The sequence below is a fragment of the Callospermophilus lateralis genome, chromosome 12, assembly GCF_048772815.1.
Source record: "Callospermophilus lateralis isolate mCalLat2 chromosome 12, mCalLat2.hap1, whole genome shotgun sequence".
NCBI lineage: Eukaryota > Metazoa > Chordata > Mammalia > Rodentia > Sciuridae > Callospermophilus > Callospermophilus lateralis.
Genome location: NC_135316.1, coordinates 101,368,705 through 101,391,973, shown reverse-complemented (window position 1 = coordinate 101,391,973; position 23,269 = coordinate 101,368,705). Strand labels below are relative to the sequence as shown.

The following is a 23,269-nucleotide window of genomic DNA, read 5'->3' as shown; positions in this document are numbered from 1 at the left end:
TAATCACAGCTGCCTGCTTCGAAGACTCTTTCTCCCTTGATTTTGGTTTCTGTGAAGTTAGGTACCATTGATGAAAGCCTGAAACAAACTCACTAGTGGGAGTCAGACCACCTGATAAATGAATAGAGAACCGTTTGACCATATTCCCAGGAGTAGTTGAAAAGACCAGGTCACTGTCAGTGTGATGGTTAAGTGAGGAGTCACGACCAGCAAGCTCTTAGAGCAGAAGCCAGATTGGCAGGTGAGCCAGGTGTGCAGGTCCCTGGGCCTAAGTCAGGTGTGACACACTCTGGATCTGCTGACTGCAAGAACCTTCCAGAAGCTCAGTTACATGCTGCTTCTTACTAGCTTCTCTAGTCTCCATTGTCACTTTCCATCTGTGCTGACTAGCAAATTAAACACACATTGCGAATTCCATTGGCCCAGGTGTCAATATACAGGTTGAACATCTCTAACCCAGAAATCAGAAATGTTCCAAAACCTGAAAATTTTTGAGTGATAAAGTATCAGATTTCAGAGCATTTTGGATTTCAGATTTACAGATCAGGAATGCTTACCCCATGCAAATTTCCCCAAATCTGAAAAACTGTGAAATCTGAGACACTTCTGGACCTGTGGGTTCCAGATAAGGGATATGCAACCTGCAGTGGTGGCATAAGCGAGTGTTTTCTCTTGTAACTTCTGAAGAATGTCTGTAACAAAGTCACCCGTGACAAACTGGTGTCTAGAGTAGTTTACCACTGGCATTGCTTGGGATTAGAATCTCCAGTAGAAAAGAGCAGGTTTTTGCGCTGGGGATGTGGCTCAAGCAGTAGCGCGCTCGCCTGGCATGCGCGTAGCCTGGGTTCGATCCTCAGCACCACATACAAACAAAGATGTTGTGTCCGCCGAGAACTAAAAAATAAATATTAAAAAATTCTCTCTTAATTTTTTTATGTTCAAAAATTTCTCTGTGGCCTCGTAAGTTCCAGTATCTCTTACCAGTGAATGGTTTTCAAGGTCAACTTTGTGATCCAGGCTCCCTTAGAAAACAGCTATTTCCTCTTCCAGTCTTTCTGATACTTTAGTTGTGCCCATGTAAATGATGAACCCCTGATGAAGAAAGACCAGGGAAATATCATTCCTGTCCCTCATGCTTAACAATGAGGTTGCTCCTGCAGAGACTCCTCCAGGTAGGGGACCCTCCTCGTCCTCCTTTTCCTCCTCTTCCTTCTCCTCCTCTTCCTTCTCCTCCTCTTCCTTCTGCTCCTTCTTCTTCCTCCTCACCCTCCCCTCTGTCTTTTATTAAGATCATTGCCCAGACCTTACAAGTGGAGTGTAAAACTTCTCCTGCACCAGCCACGAGCATCAGGGACCGCCCCGACTCAGTTTTACTGTTAGCTTCTGGAGAATCTTGAAGCAAAACCTATAAATCATGTCATTTCATCCCCAAATGTTGCAGTAGGAATTTTGTTTAAAAGATTCTTTTCTTACATAACTAAAATCCTAATTATTGAGCAAAAACTCCATAATGTCTAATACTGTATTTTGTAGTTCCTTGATTTTGTAAGAGCAAAGTCTGATATTGGAGTTGGTGAGAGTCATTCCTCATACTCACTTCTACACCTCATGAACCTCTTAATAGTAAATGTGTGTCAAGCACTGATTCAATTCAATTCTGAGTGCTCTTATTCTACCTTTTACTTAATTTCAAGTAGTTGTGTGAATAATATGTGAATATATTATTTAATTGTATATGGTGAAATCTACTTTTTTGTGCAGTTCTGAGGTTTTAAAATGTGGTGCTTCTTGTAACCATCATCACAATCCAGCTCCCCAGAGCACTCCCATCACCAGAACATCCAGAAGACTCCCTCTTGCTGCCCTTCCTAGTCAGGCCTCCCTGGTGACCAGTCATCTCTTCCCCATCCTTAGAAGTTCTGCCTTCTCCCAAATGTCATGAAAATGGAATTTGCAGCATAGAACCTCTGAGACTGGCTTCTGTCACTGAGACAATGCCTTTGCCCCTCATCCGTGCAGGCATCCTTTTTTGATGTCGTGGTCTGGACGTCCAGAGTATGTCCATCCACTGTGGGAGGGCGTCTGGATTATTTCAGCTTCTGGTGATTATGAAGAGAACTGCTGTAAATGTATGTATGTAGGGTTTTGTTTGAAGAAAACTTCATCTCTCTAGAGTGAATCCCTAGGAGCACAATTGCTGGTAGGTGATACGCTACTTTTATAAGACACTGCTAGACTTAATTATATAGAAAACTTTCCAGAGTGGCTCTACCCCTTTGTGTTCCCACTAGCAATGTGAGGGAGTTCCAGTTGCTCCACATCCTTGTCAGCACTTCATATGATCAGGTTTGGATTTGGTTTGGGGTTTTTTTTGTTTGATTGTTTGTTGTTTTATTTTGAGCCATCCTAATAGATGTTTTTTTTTTTCTTTTTTCATCTGTTAATTATCTGATTTCAGGTTTTTGAGATTATAAAAGAATATATTTAATCTTGAATAAATGAGAGCATTAAATTTATTTTAAATACTTGTTATAAAAATAAGTATTTGATTTTTCTGATGATTTTCTACATTTAAATATGGCAAATATTCTATATTGAAAAATCTATTAAAACCAGAATGTTTTACAGACTGGAGTCTCTTAAATCTCACCCATTGAGAGATGGAGCTTGGCAGAGGAGTGTGAATGTTAATATCTGGGTGTGAATTTTTCAGTGATCAGTTCATCACAGGCCCCTGTGAGTATCCTGTTCCTATTTTTAGTGCTAGTGGCCAATGGTACTGTGTTTGTTTTTGCCACCGGTTTCACGCTAGATTAGGTTGATGGGTGAATACTTAATTACCTGACAGCAAATTGGACGCACATGGAGAGTCATTCATTGATGTCTTTTAACTGTAGTGAACACTGTCATGGTTTGAAACAATGGACCTCTCCATGTTTCTGAAATGGAACTCAGAGCTTGCCTTTGACCACCTCTTTCCTTGTGAAGCCATGGCCAGCACAAGGAAGGAGACCCTTTGACTTTCCCTATCCTGTGCCTCCCCCTTCAGGTGATTCAGGGACTGGTCACTGGTCACACTTGCTTCAAACTGTGGAGCTGATGCCTAAGTTAATTCCTGAAATGCATTGTTTGTGGTTTTTGTTTTGCTGTTGTTTGTTTTGCAGTACTGGGAATGGACCCAGGGCTTCATGCATACCAGACAAGTGTTCTACCATCCCAGCCCTCAAAATGCACTGTTAATGTCAGTCCTCAGTCATCGCTCCTCCCACCAGATGAGACTGTGAAAGTCTTCAGACACACAGGGTCATTGCTGAAGGAGGCCTTGTCTGTACTTTCATGCCTCACCCATTAGCTTCTATGGTTCAGGCTTCTAGTTGGTGGTTCTGTTTAGAACCCAGGGGTTGGAGGGTTCAGTTTACTACCTGGAAGAACAATGGTGTGGAGGTTTTTCTCTGGGACTTGATTCTCCCTCTTTTGCTTCCAAAATGCTGCTGGAAAGTCAGACCTATTGACATACCTTCCTTTCTAACTGAAGGACTTTAGAAAGAAAAAAGCTGACCTAACACAGGAAGGAAGATCGGGGGCAGAAAGCCAGTGGGTTTTTGAGGTTGTTGTGGTTGGAAGCCTTAGAACCTAGAACTAGGAAGATTTGGTTCAAAGTGTTGAAGAAATGGGATAGACTTCTGTAGTCAAGTAACTTTTGGTTAAAAACTAACATTAATTGACCTTCCCATCAATTAGGGCTAGGAAATGTCAGAAGTAGTGAAGGATTAGTAAAGATCTTACCTCCAGTGGACTTAAGTCTTTGTTTTGCTTGAAGTTATTTATTTTGGTACTGGGGATTTAACCCAGTGACTCTTAATCACTGAGCCACATCCCCAACCCTTTTTATTTTTTATTTCGAGACAGGGTCTCACTAAGTTGCTTAGAGCTTCACTAAGTTTGCTGAGATTGGCCTTGAACTTGCAATCCTCCTGTCTCAGCCTCCCTGGTTGCTGGGATTGCAGGTGTGTGCCACCATACCCGGCTTAAAATTATTTTTTAATCATCTTTAAATGATATACTGTTGAAATTATTTTAATGCAGTCATATCTGGGTGAGGATGAGAGGAAGGGACAATGGAAATGCATGTGGCCTTTAATCCAGGGGTTTTAGAATACCAGCCTAATACCCCTGCTGCCCCCTGGTGGCAGTGTATTAAACAGTGCAGTTCACAGGCAAGCATAACCCAGCCCATTGACTTCCCTGTCCCAAGAATCCTAGGGCAGCCTAGGAGACAGTTTTTCTTTCCACTCTCGTGATGATTGCTTGGGTGATTTCTGATAAATCATTTAGTTTAAAGTCCATATTTCACTTTCTTCAGCTTTAACATGTAATTTCTAAAGTTTCTTCCAGCTTTAATGTCTTTTAATTCTCTGACGATGTTCACAAATATTGTGTGGTAGAGATGTGTCAAGTTTCATTTTTTTCCCTTGGAATCTATACCCTAATTCCAGGTAATTATTCAAGAAGGCAGGTTCTAGAATACTTCCTGAAACGTGATGGGATTCAGCTCTTGGCAGGAAACTGCATGGATCTGTAGCAGCACAGTCCACATGATTCATATGATGACCCTGCATCATTATTAAAAGTTTAAAAGTTACATCATTCAGAAAACTTAATTTTTAATAGTGGAAAAATGCATAATAAAATTTACCATCTTGGACAATTTTAAGTGACAGTTCAGTAGTGTTAAGTATCTTCACATCATCGGGCCATCTTTGCTGTTATTCAGTTCTAGAACTTTTTCATTTTGCAGAACTGAAGGTCTGTACAATAACTCTTCATTCCCTTCTTCCCCCAGCCCCTGGTAACTACCATTCCATCTTCTGTCTCTGTAAATCTATTCAAGATACTTCATATGAGTAAAATTATGTTCTATTTGTCCATTTTGCTGGCTTATTTCACTTAACATAATGTCCTCACAGTTTATTCATATTGTACTAGAATTTCTTTGGGTGACTTCCATTGCTTGGCTATTGTGAATGCTGCTGCTGGAAACATGGAAGCCACTCCATTTTCAGTGTGCCATGTTGTACCATGTTTATCAGTGCAGAGAAGAGTCTATATGATTTTTAAGAACATTAATCAACCATACTAGGTAATTGGTATATGCATTTTTGTATGGATATGTAATTTTAAAAGGAACTAGGACTGGGAGTGTAGCTCAGTGGTAGGGCAGGGCACTTGCCTGGCATGTGAGAGGCCCTGAGTTCAATCCTCAGCATTGCAAAAAACAAAAAGTTTAAAAGGAATATTTATCAGATATAGCTGTATGCTAGGCTCTGTATCTGTGATGCAGGCTAGTAACCATCCCTTCTAATTCTGTGGTTTACCCTTCTCTCAGAAGGAGACTGATAGTTCTTAAAATCACCTGAAAGCCAGAATTTGCCTATACATTATTTCCATCCATTAGTCCTCAAGGTGGGCATTATTCGTTCTGGTTTTTAGTGCTGTAACTGATGTTCAGAGAGACGAAAATCCTTGAACAAGGGCACACAGCTAAAAGATGGCAGGGCGAGGCTGACAGGGAAGTGTGGCCCACCTACTGCAAAAGCATGTGTTCCTGTGCCTGCACTGGCTCCTGCTTCCAGGAGTGACACCAAACAGCTACCATCTGAAAACAGTATCACAAAATTGCAGTGTTCATGATAAATAACTCAGAGAAACTTTCATAATGTCTTTTAAATAGCAACCCTTTGCCTGTTGCTTGCAGAGAGAGCATTATAGATGAGTTCATCTGAGACGCATCTCCAAGGCTTGCTCCTGGAGGATTTTGCAGAATAAATCTCCCTGATTCCAAAGGGTGGTCCTCATGTGCTGATCCCTGTGTTTCCGAGGTTCCCCTACACTGCGTCAATATTTTCCCTTACTTCCCTTTGGTCTGTCAGGGAGCTAAGACCAGTGTCATTGCACTTTGCCCTCTGTCTCTATAATGCCATGGTGTTTGGGCCTCGAGCTCTGCAGCTGCTCTGCCCCTGTGTTTCACGTAGGTGAGGAAAGGGCTATAGACTGTCCTCAGAGGGGGATTTTCTTGGATACTCTGCAAGCTCCCGAGGAGACCCAGCACAACTTTCCCTCACGGGCACTTTCACATGAACAAAGAAGTAGTGATATAGCATCTGAGCAACTGTTGAAGCCTTTCTAAGAGTTTCTGGGCAATCAGTGACATTTCTTGGGACTTTAGAAACCTAGAGATGGGTGAAGAACTTCCAGAGACTTCCAGAGGCCCAGCTGCCTGCACGTCCAGCTCAGAGCACTGGAGCCCAGGCCTGTTGTGCTGGTGACACCAGGTGCTCAAAGCAAACCACGTCACGTGTTCTGCATTCTTTGAGTGGTCCTTCTTGTTGCTTAATGTTTGTCAACTTAGAAGCATAAGAATAAAAACATATGCTCTTAAAATGTGTACTCCGCCTTCTCCAGGAAACAGTCCCAGAGTTACATAAAATGATGGTATATTTAAAGGGCTAACATGTATTAACTTGGAAAGGGCTAACTTTTAATTCTGAAGGTGTGGGTGGGGCGGGGGGATAGTGACAATTGAACCCAGGGGACTCTACCACTCAGCCACATTCCCAGCACTTTTAATTTTGAGACAGGGCCTCATTGAATTGCAGAAGCTGGCTTCAAACTTGCAATCCTCCTGCCTCAACCTCCTGAGTCTCTGGAATTACAAGTGTGTATCACTGTACTGGGCTTCATATTTATTTTTACATATTTTTAAATAATTTGCACTCTTGAAGTATATCTTCTAAAAAATATAGGTTTAGAAATGTTAAATCTTTGATACTAGGAAAAGGTGCTTTTTGGTTCATTGAACTTTCCACATAGATGAAGGTTAAGCAGAAGTCTTTTCTGGAAAGTCCTATGACAAAGAGTTAGTGTTCCCTCTCTGTTTCTACAGTACGCAGAGCTTGAAACCCCTTTAATCAAGAAGGTGGTAATTCAAAAGCATAAATATAAAATTAAACTGTCCCTCCCACCACCAATGGCTCCCTCCTTGGATAAACTTGAGCTGCAGGACAGTGGTCAAGTCCATGGCTTCAGTGGGCACTAGTAGCCCTTGTCCAGCACTGTACCTGCCACAGTGAACTCAGAGTGACCTCTGCAGTCAGTGTGGTGTGCACGTGTGGAACAAACGGTGAGCTATAACCCTGGATAGCCCGCCTTCCTGTTGGTGAAGGGAATTTTAAACCAAATATTGGAAACTATTTTGTCAAGTCTTTGTGATCCAAATAGAAAAAAGAAATTGACTAATTGGGAATTCCAAGAACCAGATGACCAGCATCTGGTTTTCTCTATACATGTTGCTCTCTGAGCAGGGTGAGAGGGTCACTGTGTGCCACCTGCTCTTAAGTAGAACACTTGCCTCACATGTGCAAGGCCATGGGTTTGATTCCAGCATCACAAAAAGAAAGGAGAAAAACACAAAAGGAGAAAAATAACTGAAATTGAATGAATGGGGGCTCTGGAAGTTACAAAAAGATTAGGAATGTGAGCCTGTGAGTGTGTCAGGAGCGTGGGCTTGGGCAAGGATTCCAGGGGTGGGAGATGAGTTTATTGGGGTCTTAAATGGCCAGATAAGGAGAGACAGGCACGTCCTGTGTGTCACTGGGAGCCACTGGGCTCTGCTTCTGGAAGACCACCGTAGCTTCGAGGAGGTGTGGATGGGAAACTCAGAGCATAAAGCAGAATAGCTTGTAACTGCTGGGGTCGGGTGACATGAGCTCTCCAGCCTGGATGTTTCCAGTGAGGTTTGTGAGAGAAACTGGAGAGGAACTGGCTGGAGAGGAAGGTGGGAGACCAGAAGCCGAGTGTGAGTGGCAGGTCCAGGGCTGTTGGGCAGGCCCAGGCCCGGGCAGTGGGTGGAGGCTACCAGGAGCTGATGTTCCCAAACGGGGTGTGACAGAGGTGGGCTTCATCTGCACTATTTCTTGCCAACATGGCTTAGGCTGGGCCATCACAACACAGTTCTTTGACAGGGGCTTAAGCAGTACAAGTCTATTTTCTCTCGGTTCTGGAGGCTGGAATTCGGAGACCAAAGCATGACAGGGTTGGTTTCTTCAGAGGCCTCCCTCCTTGGCTTGCCAGTGCCCCTTTCTGTGTGTGTCTGTGTCCTAATCTCCTCCTCGGGGGTCACTGGCCCTGCTGGACCGGAGCTCACTCTCATGACCTCATTTTAACTTGGTCGTCTCACCTCCAGACACAGTGCAGATATGGTGGGGACCCAAGTCAGCCCACGACAGCCACGGACTTAGGGTTTACCCAAGTCGGCCGTGTGTGCTTTGCAGTTCCAGGTGAGTGTTTCAGCTGTGGGCACAGGGCAGGTGCTTGGCAGCGCTTGTTTCTGAGAAAGGAAGAGTTTGAACTCGGAGTCAGATCCCTAAGGGCAGGTCCTAGCCCTGCTGTTTACCAGCCGTGGGCCTTGGGGTGGGTCTGTGTGCTGTTTCCTCCTAGTCCCAGCAGGGTCAGGTCAGTCGATGCAGGAGCTTTCACTTGGCAGTGGCAGGTGCTCTGGAGAGCAGGTCAGGATGACACTGACACAGGCTCAGAGAGGACAGAGCTGCTGGGGGGAAGAGGGTTTTCTGTGCGAAGTTAACACAGGTGCATGGGCAGGGCGACGGAGACGCAGCCTCGCCGCACTTGACTGTGCAGACGGCTGGGGTGCTCTCTGTCAAGGCCACACAGGCGGTGGGCAGATATGTCATTTCGTAGGACGTAGGATACAGTTTCACAGAGATTTCCGCCTGCTCCCAATCACCCAGCCTTAAGCTGGAGCTTGCCCGGTCGGCAAAATGAGAGCTTCTGTCTGCTTCTCAGAGCCATCCAAAGGGAGGCTAAGTGAGGCCCCCCAGGAGCCTCCCTAAATCCAGTCCCTTAGAATCCCACTCTGGCAGAAGGTCTGCAGAAGGTCCAGGTCCGAGGCTCTGTGTCCAGCACCCTCTCCAAGCAGGGAGACTCTGGGGAGTAACCGTTGGGCAGAATCAATGTTTTTCTAGTGGTTTCTCTCATTCAGAACAACTCAACTCCATCTCCTGGGCCTGCACAGCCAGGCACCCATGCACCCGTGCACCCTCAGGGGACGTGCAGCCCTCCTCTGTGAGGTGCCAGGCATCATAGCACAGGCAAAAATGAGGCTCAGAGGTTTGTCCATCTGCCAAGGCCCAGAGCCCAGGCTCCTCTCAGGGCAGTGGAGGGCCCCAGCCCAGCCCAGCTCTTCTGAGCAAGGGAGTATTTTCTGCAGGGAGGGCTTTTCTTCTGAGGTGGTATTATGTGGCCTTCAGAGATGCCCACTGCTGCCATCTTTGACCTGCTCCACACACTTCAAAATCTCATCATTTCTGGGTTAATAGCACCAGCAAAGACAAAGGCCACATGTCTCAGCAGAGTCCTTCTTGGTAAGACCCAGTTCTAAAATGGGTCTAGAACTTGGGCAATGAACCAAGAGGCAGAACTTCCCTGGCCATTTATGTTCATGATGGTCAGAGTAAGCAGCTCTCCAGGGCAGCTCCTAACTAGTGTGGAAATCCTGCTTCTACCAGAAGAAGATGTAACCAAAAGACAATGTAAAACAAAGTGCAAGGAAGTTTTGGGATGATTAATGGAAAAGTCACGGGAGAAGTGTAACAGGGAACCTGAACCCAGAGGTTGAAGCGTCCTGGACAGTTAGTGTTTAATGAGACTCAGGCAAGTGTCGCCAGAGCTCCCCTGAGGTGGGCAGGGGTACACTGTGATGAAATGAGACCCCACTCCCTCCCTGAGCCCTGAAGGAGAGGGGAAGTGCAGCCTGGGCTGTCAAGATGCTCCTGATTTCAAAGGTTCTGACCTACTTTGCCACACATATCAGTGTTGTTAGATCACATGCTCTGGCTCTTAGAAAATAACTCCATTGTGCTGTAGGACACTGTGTCCTAGGAACACACAAAAAAGCACCTTGGCCAAGAGTCTAGGAAAACAAAGATTATGTGAAGACATGGAGCGTCTCTCACAAAGCCCCAGGCGGCTGAAGGGACTCCTGGGGTCAAGTGATATAAGAGTCCTCAGCCTGGAGGGGTCAGTAGGTGAAAACAATAGAAGCAAGTGTTTGTCCAGCAGGCCACGTGTGCCTGAGACCAAACTAGGGCTAACTCCCCCAGATTCCCGCTGGGACGGCAGGGGAAGTGGCTTGGAGCCACACAGCCTCCGGGCACAGGGCTGGACCTGGAGCTCAGGGCTGTGGATCATGTCCTCTAGAAATAGAGGGGAGCTAAGCTCCCGGGACAGAGAACTGGGACGAGAGAACAGAGAGCCCCAGCCCCAGCCCTTCAAACTGGATAGAAGAGGCCTGGGTGAGCCTGTGTGGCCAAGAGAAGGCCTGAGAGCGGCACTAACATGCCCCCAGGTAACCCAAGGTGGGAGGAAGATGACTGCGTTCCAGTGCTGGCCTTTTCTTCAGATAAATTATCTGTAATTAATGACATGCAGAGAGATCCACCATCAACTAAAGGTCCAGTGGTTTCTTCTTTAAGCTCAGCGAATATTGACAAGTGTATATGTACTCATGCAAGTCAAGGCCCAGGACAGCTCTGTCAGCCAAACCTTCCTCCAGCCCCTTTGCAGCCAGTCTTCTTTCCTGTGCATCCAGCCCCGAAGCCACTCCTGTTTTCTGTCCCTGTCCTGTGCCTTCTCTTCCACACAGTATTCAGTCTTGGGTGTTTGGTGTCTCTCATTCGGCGTGTGCCCTGAAATTTATTCAGGGTCACATATCTCTGCGCCTTGATTGGTTCACGCGGTCTCCAGGTGATGGGCCTCTGGATTGGTTCCAGTTATTGGCCGCTATGAACAGAAGAGCTGTAAACATGCACAGACAGGTTTTTATGTAGATGTATCAGCCCGTTTATCTTGAGTATTTTTTTTTAAATTTTTTTAGTTGTAGGTGGAAACAATACCTTTATTTTATTTATTTATATGTGGTGCTGAGGATCAAATCCAGTGCCTCACACATGCTAGGCGAGCGTCTTACTGCTGAGCTACAACCCTAGCCCAATCTTGGATATTTTCATTCCCCAAAGTGAGCTTGCAAATGTATGTTTAACTATAAAATCTGTCAAACTATTTTCCAAAGTTGTTTCAAATGTCTGAGAGTTTCAGTTATACTACATCCTTGCCAACACTTGATGCTAGTATTTTTCAGTTTTAGCCATAGTAGTATGTATGTAATGGCAGCATTGTGATTTTTTTTTTTTTTTTTTTTTTTGCTTTTCCTTAATGACTACTAGTTGTGTCTTTTCATGTGCTTGAGATTCGTTCATCTTTGGTAAAACATCTGTTCATGCCATCTTTTGCCTGTTATTACTTAGGTTATTTTCTTCTTCTTGAGTCATGGGAGTTCTTTTTGCATTCTGGATAGAAGTCCTTTACCAGATATAAGTTTTGCAGATATTTCCTTCTAGTCTGCATTTGCCTTTTTATTTACTTGTCTTCAGAAGTTTTAAAATTTCATGTTATCAAACTTACTGTTTTTAAAATGTTTTTTTGTGTTCTAGCAAAAGATTTCCTTTCTAAAAGTTTTAGCCTTTACGTTTGGATACATTCTAAGTTTAACAACATAGAGTGAAGATGAGGGGTTTTTTGCACATGGACATGCACCATTTGTTTAAAAGACTGTCCACACCCCATGAATTCCCTCGGCACCTCTGCTGAAAGCAGTTGACCATACAAGGGTGAATCCACTTGTGGACTCTCTTCCATTGATTTTTTTAATTATTTTTTTTTAATGCCACAATTTACATTCCACAGAATTTGCCATCCTCAAGTGTACAACTCGATGGTTTTAGTACATTCACATCCTACCCCCCAAAGAACATTGCCCTGATCTCGATGTCTATCTTTCGTCTAATTCCTTGCTGTCTGTATTGTAGCTTTGAGGTTTTCAACTACAAACTTTGTTCACCTTTTTCAATATTGTTTTGAGTGTTCTAGAAGCTTTGACCTTTTATGAAATTTTAAATTCAGCTTATCAATCTACAAAAAAAAAACCTTGAAATTTTCATTAAAATTAGGTTGAATTTATAGCCCAACTTAGGGAGAGTAAGCATTTTAACTACACCCATTCTCATTCAAAACACAGTATATCTCCATTCTACTTAGATATTGAATTTCAACAGTTTTTGAATTTCCAGTGCTTGAGTCTTGCACACATTTTGTTAAATTTGACCTTTAGTATCGATTTTTTTTTTTTGGTGCTATTGTAAATAGTACTAGAGTTTTTAAATTTTCAAGTTCCATTTTTTCTCTACCAGTATATAAAAATACAGTTCATTGCATTTATTAATTAATCCATTTATTCATTTCTGTGGTACTGCAGATTGAACCCACAGCACTCTACCACAGAGCTACATTCCCAGCCCTTTTTATTTATCTATTTTTATTTTGGGATAAAGTCTAAGTTGCATTTATAGCCCAACTTAGGGAGAGTAAGCATTTTAACTACATCCATTCTCCATCAAAACACACTGGCCTTGAACTTGTGATCTTCCTGCCTTGGCCTCCTGAGTCTCTGGGATTGCAGGGGTACACCACCATGCCTGGCTGATTTTTATATATTGACCTTGTATCTTAAATTCTTGCTAAAATCTTTAGTTCTAATCACTTTTTTGTGTGTTCCTTAGTATTTTCTATACAGAAAGTCATGTCAATGGGAAAAGTAAAAGGATAGTTAGATAGTTCCTGCTGAATGGAACTGGGAGGAGTGGACGTCTTCACCTTCCTCCAGTACCAGGGGCCCTGTTTGGTCACTCACCGTGAGGAAGGCTGCAGGCTGTCAGTGATTCCTAGCTGCCTCTTACCAGGTTGAGAAAGTCATCTTCTATTCCCAGTTTACTGATAATTTTTGTCCCGGATTTGTTGAATTTTGTCAAGTGCTTGTTCTGCATCTCTCAAGGTCATCTTAAGCTTTTTCTCTTTTCTTTAAATTTTTTTTTTGAGAGAGAGAGAGAGAGAATCTCTCTCTCTCTCTCTCTCTCTCTCTCTCTCTCTCTCTCTCTCTCCTTTTTTTTTTTTTTTTTTTGGTAGATGGACACAACACAATGCCTTTATTTTTATGTGGTGCTGAGAATTGAACCCGGGTCCCACCCGTGTTAGGCGAGCGCTCTACCGCTGAGCCACAATCCCAGCCCGGGTTTTTCTATTTTAATGTGCTCCTCTGGTGAGTCATTAATTTTTAAATATTAAACTATCTTACATTGCTAGGGTGAAACATTTCTTGGTAACGATGTATAACACTTTTTATATACTGCTAGATTAACTTTGCTAATTTTTTTAACATTTTATTTTTTAGTTGTAGTTGGACATAATACCTTTATTTTATTTATTTTTATGTGGTGTTGAGGATCGAACCCAGGGTCTTGCATTGTGCTAGGCAAGTGCTCTACCGCTGAGCCACATGCCCAGCCCCAACTTTGCTAATATTTGTAGAAGACTTCTGCATTTATATTTATGATTGTAGCCTGTAGTTCTCATTCATTTGTACCAATGTATTTATGTGGTTTTGGAACCATAAGTGGAATTAAGTGCTTACTTCTTCAGCACTTATAGCAAGCCAGGTGTTGTGATGCACACCTATAATCCAGCAGTTTTGAACTGAGGCATGAGGGTGTAAGGATGGCCTTAACTTAAGAAGGGCCTTAGTCTAAGTAACTCTATTTTGAAATAAAACTGCACTCCCGACCAGGTACACCTACGGAGCCCTCCAATATGGTCATCAGGCACAGCCTGATAAAATAAATCACTTTCCACAACCCTGATAAAACTCAGAGTAAAGTTTCTATCATTTGCCTTCACCCTGATAAAGGCAAAAGACAAAAGTTCAGGGCAGAGACCACCAGACTAGATGACCTCAGAATGAAAGATGTCACTGAGAAACCTGGCAACAGCTAATAGGGATTGAAAGGTGGTCAGAAGCCCCCAAATTTAGCATAAATGATGGAGCAAATGAGCAGACATTCATCTAGCCAACACTGATGCACACAAGCCTGAGCCTGATGAGGATCTGGACTGACATCCCAACTGTTCCCATCCATCTGTCCTCACCACTCTCAAACTCTACAGCAGCCTCTTGACTCTGGTGAGAAAAGGACTTCTCCTTATGACCATCTCCTCAGCCAGCCATCAACTCAACTCCACCCCAGGAGAAGCCTCTATCGGTTCCTGACCTGGTCGCTGCGGTCTAAGTGAGTGTGCATCTGCTGGACTTAAGACCTAAGACTTAAGACTTTAAATCTAGTATTTAAGCTTGGCGTGCAGAGGGAATGTCTGCAATAGGTCTGTCTTGATTGAGTATGTTTGCAGTGCTTAGAATTAATTAGAATTGTTTGCTTTGAATTGATTATGTCTGTTGCAATGCCCAGCATTAAGGATTATCATTCTTTGATTAAAAGAACCTATAGAGTCATATTGTATGATATGATTTGAGTAAATAAAACATTGAAAAGGGAAGAAGCACACGGATATTCTTTATCTCTCCCCTCGACTGTAGATGTCAAACTTTTGCCATTGTGACAGAGGGTCACAAGTTCAAAGTTAACCTGGGCACCTAAGCAAGACCCTGTCTCAAATTTAAAAAAATTAAAAGGATTAGGGTTATAGCTCAGTGGTAGAGTGCCCTGGGTTTAATCCATAGTATCTCTCTCTCTCTCTCTCTCTCTCTCTCTTTCTCTCTCTCTCTCTTTCTCTCTCTCTCTCTCTCTCTCTTTCTCTCTCTCTCTCTCTCTCTCTCTCTCTCTCACACACACACACACACACACACACGGAATTATGAGTGTGGCTTCCTCTTCTAGTTTTTGGAAATTTGTGTAATACTGGTGTTATTTCCTCCTAAGTTTTCTAAGCATGGGTAGGATTGACCTCTGAAGCCATCTGCCTCTATGCACAGATTCTAAACCAAGTGAAGGCGTATGAATAGGTAGAGGGCTCTTCAGGTCGTCGCGTCTTCTGGAATAAGCTTTGGTCCTTTATGTCTGCCTTTAGAAAACTTTTCTGTTTCATCTGCATTGTAGAATTTCTTGGTGTGAAGTTATTCATTATATTCCTCAATTGTAATGTACATATAGGGATGTCCCTTCTTGGTGAGGGCGATGAAGTGGAATCCACAAACGACTCAGCGTCCACCTGGCTCTCTCTAGTCTTCAAGAAAGACCTGGGTTGGGCTGCATTCATACCTCGCTTTGTACATGGAGGAGAAGGGTCCCCTGCAGCCAGTTGAGTTGTGAGCTGGGGTCAGGGCTCTCGCAGAGCCCACAGAATCGGTGGGAGGGCACCACAGGAGCTTCCTGGTCAGACAGCCCCTCTTCTCCCCCTTGGGTACCGACAACTGGGGAGGAGGTCTTGCCTCCTGTGAAGGGGGCCCACTTCCTGGAAAGTGACCTTTATTTCAAATGCAGGAATAGGAAGAAGGGAGAGAAATCCCTGAACTGGAAAATAGGGAGATCGTTGTTGTATTAAAACAATGCCAGGTTTGATTGAATTTTGGAGGAGAAACGTTGAACTTCTAAGGGATCAGAGTATTCTCATGTGTCCTGTCTCTTCTGTGCTCCCTCCTTTGCCACCTCAGTACCAGGTGCAGGCAGATGCAGAGCTGGGTTTCTGGGGAGGAGTAAAGAGCTGAACATTTAAGGGCTTCAACTGGGCCTCTGGTTAACCCCCAGAAAGTACATGGTTTGTGAGGCATGCCCTCTGGGTAGTCACTTTTCCTCTTTTGGGGGAATTACTGAGATAGAGGTGAAGTCTGTCAGTGCCAGCCAAGGGGTAGGAAGGGGCCAGCAGGTTCCTTGTGGGCTGTGTGGACTGATCCCAAGTGGGACAGAAGAGGTCTGCTTAGCTTGGACAGCTGAGAGGCAGAGGAGAGAGTCTCTTCTTCTTCCTGTTTACCTGTACAATTTTTGTTTGTTTGTTAATTGAAAAAGTAGTTTGGGGCTGGGAGTGGTGACATATGCCTATAATGCCCGCAAGCAGGTTGCGGGGTGTGGGGGGGCTCTCATTTCCTTGGGGGTGTACTACCAGGCTGAGGCAGGAGGATGGCAAGCTCAAGGCCACCTGGGCAACTTACCAAGATCCTGTCTCAAAATAAAAAAAGGGCTGGGGTGGGGCTGTGGCTGTGGCTCAGTGGTAGAGTGCTCACCTAGCATGTGCGGGGCCCTGGGTTCCATCCTCAACATCACACAAAGATAAACAGATAAAGGTATTGTGTCCCTCTACAACTAAAAAATATTTTTAAAAAAAGGGCTGGGGTGTAGTGGTAGAGTGCCCCTGGGTTCAATCCCCAGTAACCGTACCTGCTCCCCACCCCCAAAAAAAAAAAGAAAGAAAGAAGGTAGTTTGGGCAGGGAAATGACAGAGCTCCTATAGACAAAAAAAAAAAAAAAAGAGTTAAATGCCTCACATGCCTCCATGCCTGAGTTATGCAATCCAGAAATTCACTGAATAGACGGTTTTCTCTTAAAAAGAAAAAAAAAAAAAGGAAAGAAAAACAAAGATCTTGTGCTGTTGTTTTTGAAAAAGATTTATTTGAACAAGTTCATAAATTGAGAGGAGGCGCCATCTGTCCCCATATAACCATGACACAGGAAAGGGGGTTTACCTTTTAACAAGGGATTTTGTGGTCCGAAGTGGACTCCACATTGGCTTTAAGTGCTTTTTCATAGTCCAGTATATACAAAAATGTTTTTTTTTGTTAATATTTAGGTGGGTCCTGGAACCCACCCCAATATTAGAGAGGCCAGGGGGCTTTAAGCTTGAGGAACTGGTGTGCTGGCTCCAGCCTCCATCCCAACCCCTGTCCCCTGTCCCCCCTTTTGTCAGTGTTCCCACTTGATAGAGCTCAAGTGGGATCCAGCCAGCATGGTGGCCAGACCTGTAATCACAGATACTCACAGCTACGTGGGAGGCTGAGGCAGGAGGATGCAAGTTCAAACCTCAGCAATTTAACAAGACCTCCCTCAAAAGAAAATTTAAATGGGATGTGGTTCAGTGGTAGATCCCCCTGGGTCCAACCCCCAGTGCCACACACACAAAAAGGTCTATATAGTTGTATATAGGTATGATAAGGTCAGATTCAGTTTGCTCAGCCCCAGTATAGATCAGATTTGGACTCAGAGCTCAGGCTTCTGACAGCTAATAGTACCAGGGGCAACGTGAGGATTCAGGAATGTGAGTAAATGAATCCACTTGATGCATAGTACGTAAAAGCTTGTTCAGTAATGTGCCCTTAATTTCCTCCCCAACTCCCTTCTTATAAATCAGAATTTTAATTGAATTTAACTTGGGGTAATTATACAAGCATGGAAAGGATTTGAATGCTTTGGGGATAGCAATTAGTCCAAGAGCCCATCAAGCTTAATTTTGAGTTCTAGCTTCTATATTTTTAAAGGCTTAGTTTTTTAGTGTTTAAAAATAGAGCTTTGTGTGTGAGAGCAAGCAGGTTGCGGGGTGTGGGGGGGCTCTCATTTCCTTGGGGGTGTACTACCGTGGGCACTCACCTTTTCCAGGTTTGTGTTTCTCTTTATCTGCTGCCTCCTGCCTGATTCCTTGTAGGTAGTCAATGTCTTTCCAGAGCATTTAAAGCTGGCTTTAATGATATTTTTAGAGAAACATAAATCTGTCATTGCTACCAAAAGAATTGAATCCTGATTTCCAGGCCCATTGAAAATGGAGTTCGGATGACTCCTGACCAGCTGGTTGCTGTTGGCAGAGGCCAGGTGACCACTGTGCAGCTCATTTGTTGCTTTCTAGCGGTCAGTTGGGTTTACAGTTCCCTTTAGCTCCTGATTGCATGTACTAGGCAGTGAGTCAGGTTCTTATCCTTCTAGAATGTTTTGTTAGCAAATCACTTCAAGGAGAAGAGAATGACTTTGTGTAATATTTTATAATTGTTCTTCTGGATTTTTTAACCTGAATATGAGTTTGCTTTCCAAAACTCTCTTTCTCACCTAAGAAACATATAAAATAAGGACTATGTTAATATGAGCATAAGAAGTCTCTGAAGAACCCCTTTAAATAGTACTTCAGTCCACAGTCAGTCCTGTTCCAGGCCAGCCAGTCAAGGGACTCAATAAACATACTTTGAGCAACTGCCAGCAAGTAAGGTGAAAGCTCCGGCAGCCTGGAAAACAGACCACCCATGTGCTGTGTCTCTTAGCAGCCAAGTGTGGAAAATCACTGTTTGATCAACAGCCAGCAGGGCCGGGGCCCTGGATGGGCACAGAGGCTCTGACTGTGCGCCCCAGTGTCCAGGGCCACAGACGTCCCATGCACCCCTCGTCCATACCTCTGGGCAACTGATCTTGACTCTGCCACTCTTCTGTGAACCCAGGTAGTAAACACAGAGCAGTCTGTCTTGTTTTGTTTATTGCATGTTGGGTTCCAGAAAGTGACTGAGCCTAAGAGGCCACCATCACTATTTGTAGAAGTACTTTGAAAATATTCAGATTCTGTGGAAACCCTAATCTAATATGCTGAGTGTCTGCTTTTGATCAGGGACTGAGGAGTGTGCTGGACTATTGACACTGGTAATAATGACCGAGCCCGAGTGGCCTGCAACCTGCCTGCCTTTCCTGAGCTCCTTTAGTGTTTATTTATAGGTCAGCTTTCTTTGAGCTCTACTTTGCATTCAACCAAAGTCCCAGGCATACAGGAGGAGGTACTGACAGATGGCTGCCCCATGGAACCACCTGGAACAGGATCGATTGTCACCATCTCCCGGTCTCCCAGGGAGTGCCCACTGCCCACTGCCCGCTGAGATGGGTCTCATGGGTCCTAGATCACACTTCACAGCTACAGCTATCTGTGCCGTTCCCTCTGAGCACTGAGCCCTCTGTTTCAGGCCCAGCTCCCTGGGTCACATTAGGGGTCTGGGGCACTTTGTTCTCTCTGGGCCTGGCTTTTCTGGCAGGCTATGGATCTGAAGTGGTGGCAGAGCCCCTCAGAGTGAGATGCCCGTGGATTTGCACTGGTATCCTGTACATAAGGGCTTTTGAGTGTCCCTAGGGACAAGACTATCTTGCTGTGTAGCCTGGGCAGGACCTTGAGCAGGACCTAGAGATGCAGTAGATCTCTCAGCATAGAGCAGGCTGGGGCCCGTGCTGTCACTCCAAGGTGGCTGCCCTGTTGCATTTAACTGCCAAGTTGCAGGTGGCACCAGAATTCTTAAGGGGCACCATAGGGCACTGGCACCTTCTCTGGCATTAGAACCTTCTCTGGCATTGGAGCTGCTGGCCCCAGACCTGTTTTCAGGTGTCTGTGTGGCTGCCCTGGGAGCAGCAGGGGCCAGCTGCATGACCTCCGGGCTGTGCCTGGCCTGGTGCCCAGTAGGTCATCTGTCCCTCCAGGTGGGAGCAGGGAAGGTCAAGTCTGCATTGGTGGTCAGTGTGCGTTCCGAAGATGGTACCACAATAGTTTTTAATATGATGGGGCCTAAAAGAGTAATTTTATCATAACCAAGAGTAAAATCCCATGGAACGGTTGCCAAAAGCCGTGCTCCTAGGACCCCCTAAAGCACCGTTTGTTTGCCTAGATTGTGAGGGTGGCGGGGGCCCAGCTCTGGGTTGAAGGCGTGGTGTCCACCGGCCTGCAGTGAAGTTGGGGGGTGCTCTGCCAGCCTCATTCCGGGGCACCCAGAGGGGCCGGTGGGGCTCGGCTGCAGCAGGAAGCCCTTGACTTTCCAAGAGAGGCTGGCGAGCGGGAGATGAAAGCATCAAAGCGCCCACAGGATGCGCCGCAGCCCTGCCTGGCACGGCGCCGGGCCGCAGGGAAGGGTGACCTCAGACCCCGGTGCTCGTAGGCCAGGCCCGAGTTTAAAGTTCACGGCATTTTGTTTTTTCACCTGCTTCCTACAGTTCTGAGAGACTTCTGAAGAATTAATGTGTAACTATATCAGACACCCGGCCTCCTCTCCTGGGAAGCAGTGTGACCATGGGGGAGGGGAAGAGACTGCACTGAGAGGCCACGGGGTTTCTGCGGAAAGTCCTCCCGGGAGAGGACATGCCACCAGCAGTGCCGCCTGCTGCGTTTCCAGCACCCCGTCACCTGTGTGCATGCTCAGGGCAGATGCCCAGCACACAGCTGCTGCTGGTCACCTGAGGACTAGGGCAATGGTTGGCACTGAGTGTTCAGTTGGGACGGGGTGGCCTGAGCTCCGCCCACTGTGCCCTGCATGAACTCTGCGGGATGCAGCTTGGACACAAGATGGCGAATAACAGGAGCTAAGGAGGCGCAAGTGAAAGGACAGGTGAGCTCTGTGCTGGGCAGTTCCCTGGCCAGAGACTGTGGGGAGAGCCCAGGGCCCCCAGCCTGCAGTGAGGAGCAGAGCTGCTGGCCACCCCAACCTGTCCCTTACTGCTGACAGCGGGCACGGTGCCTTGTGAGTGATGGGTTTGTCCCTAGAGAAGAGCTGGAAGGGACAGTGCAAGGATTTCCTCCTGTTTCCTTGTGTCGGAATTTGAACACAAACAGAAGGGACACTTTATTGAGGCACCTTTCTTAAAGGTCACTTTGTGAGAAGGCAGTGACTCTTTAAAATCCTTTGGCAAGTCAAGAATAAGGAAGTATCAGCCCTTTTCTCGTGCAGCTCACCTGGTGTGATTTGGGGTGGACGGGCATGTGAAATAGTGTCCTTTGTAAACTGTCTAATCAACTCCGAAGTCCTGCCTTTTACACTCTTGCCACCAGGTGGCTAGGAGGGAAGTGAAGCAGGCCGATCCACGATCACATAGAGACCCAATCCTCTCCATTTCTGCTTCAGTGATGAAATATGAAACGATAGACGGCCTGCACTTCCCGAGGGACTGCCAAGCGAGTGACAGGCGTGTCCAGCGGTGCTGGCCAGAGGCACGTTGCCATGAGGGTTTTTTTTATTTTTGTTTTTTAAAAAATATTGACAATTTAAACCAGCCAGATTTTGCTGAACTCAAACTTTTCGAGGCTCCCTGAGCCCATTCCACCTCCAGACTGACCCCTGGATGGTCGCAGTGTTCCTGGCCAGCTGGTTTTGGGACAGAGGTGGCTCTCGCGCCCAGGACGTTGTGCTGTCCCGCGTGAGACTGCCTTTGATTCTGTTTCAGGGGTAAGAGGTGTAATCCAGGCCTGAGGGGTGGGGACACAGGCTTTCAGACTTCCTCACGGCCACATCTGTTAGAGTAAGGACAGCAGCATGTGCCCCAAACTGTACTTTCTCCTGGTATTTGTTACGGTATCACAAAGAGAAAGGCATCCTATCCCACGACAGGACCTGCCCGCTCCTGGCCTCGGGGTGTACTTGGGGTGCTCCTCGGTACTCCAGTATATCAGCCGTGACAAGCCACCTCTTGGCTATACACCATTTTGTCCACAATTTGCTTTTCTGATTCAAAGCGAACATGAGTGCCTTAATCCTCTAATGGGAATTAATTGCTTGTTTCAGTGCTTAACTCTGATCCTTTCTCCATCCCACAGGGACAGGTTGCTTCCTGAAGGATCTCTGTGTGTTCAAAACATAATCAAAAAAGGTAAGGATGTTTTTCTTAGGAGAGAAGCCAGAAATGCAGAACAATTTTTGTTGCAGGAGCCAGCCATGTTTTCAAACTAACGTTACATTATAAAGGACACACTTACAGATATATTTCCTAGAAAAGAAGGTTAACTTCTATTGCCTGGTTTCTTGTTTGGGAATAAGCTATCATTTGCTACAGAAGAAGGTCACTCAGTTATTTTCAGAGTTGGATTCACGTTCTGGGGCTCATCACGATCCTCCTGCGTGGTGTCCTCTCCTGAGCACTCTTGCTTCTCAGCAGTAAGACCACAGCCTCTACCCAGATGGCTTGGTTTCCTCTCCCACTTCTAGGTACTCATTTGTATTTCTAGAGGCTGGATCAAGAATGCAGTGAGCAGATCTTTTTGTAAGATCTTGTTGAAGAAGGCAGGTCAGGGAGGAGGGAATGGGCTGCATCCGGGGCTCGTGCCTGGCACACAGTAGGCAGTTGGTAGAGACTGGCTCACAGGGAAACACAACAGACTCTCCCCCAGACCTACGACTGCTGGGTGGTGGAGGTGGCTTTAGAGTTAGGGCTGCCTTTGTCACAGTGCACTGTGTCCTTAAATGTCTACCCACAGAACACTGGGCCACCCCATCTGATGTGGCTCTGCGGGGCTGGGCCCACGTGGTGTCTGGTCCTGTAGAACCCTGCTCCTTGAGTGTCACTGTTCAGGCTGCTTGGGGACCTCTACTCCACATTAAACCAGATCTGAACAGCGGCCCTGATCTTGCTCTGGAAAAGCCACCAGTCGCACCTAAGCTGCCCCGTCTGTTCTGCACTAAACCAGGCTCTTGCATTTCACCCAAGACTCTTGCCATCACCAGGGTGGTGGGAAGCACCGGGGGGGCCGGAGGCCCAGGGTGAAGACTCAGTACCTTCCCACGACCCTCAGGCAATGGCCCTTCCCAAGTGTGGCCCAAGGGCCCGCTTGGTCAGCGCAGGGTTCGCATGCTGTCCTAGGCCCAGGAACCCAGGCACACTCTGTGTCGTCCTGGCCACTGAAGTGCACTTCTCCTGTGTCCACTGGCTGCGATCTTCACAGCAGCCTTGGAAATGGCCGCACGTGACAGCAAGGAAGGCACATTAAAGCCCCAGCTGGGAGACAAAGGGACAGTAAAGGTTAGAGCAGAGATAACAAAACGGAGATCAGAGGAAAACAATGAAATACGAGTCGGTAGACGGAAAAGAAGGGCAAAGTTGACTAAATAACTAACACCAGAAACCTTACGGAAATAAAAAGGGCCACAGGAGGGGTGTGGACAGCGTCCTGCAACCAAAGGGCTGGCCAGGTGAAGCAGCCGGATTCCAGAACCCCAGCAAGAAGAGGTCACCACCAACAGCTGCTGTGGAGAGTGAGAGAGAAGTGCTCACCCCACACTCCCCCAAAGGAAAAGCCCAGGGCCAGATGGCTTCTCTGGTGAGTTCTACCCAATACTTAAAGAACCAGCCGCGGTCTTCCTGAAATCCATCCAGATTCACTCCATGAAGCCAGCATGACCTTAGGACTACAGCCGGCAAGGACACTGAAGAGGTCTGCAGACTAACATCCCCATGAAGACTGATGCCACATCCTTATGAGGACATAGCCCACAGAATTCACGACCCATTAGAGGTATCATGTTCATGGTTCAGTGGGATTCACCCCGGGAATAGGAGGTGGGTCAACATACAAAAATCAATCACTTTGC

The 23,269-nt window shown here is 45.9% G+C and overlaps 1 protein-coding gene across 2 annotated transcripts in view; it reads left to right on the top strand.

Annotated features, from left to right (window-relative positions):
* Ggact (gamma-glutamylamine cyclotransferase) overlaps nt 1-23,269 on the top strand; it is a 39,067-nt gene that overhangs the window by 8,056 nt on the left and 7,742 nt on the right. Inside the window, exons 3-4 of one of the 2 annotated variants that reach the window (XM_076872513.1) lie at nt 14,128-14,249; nt 21,502-21,554. The gene's annotated coding sequence lies outside the window, so the exon portion shown is untranslated. The remainder of the gene's footprint in view (nt 1-14,127; nt 14,250-21,501; nt 21,555-23,269) is intronic. The other variant, XM_076872512.1, reaches the window with a different exon arrangement.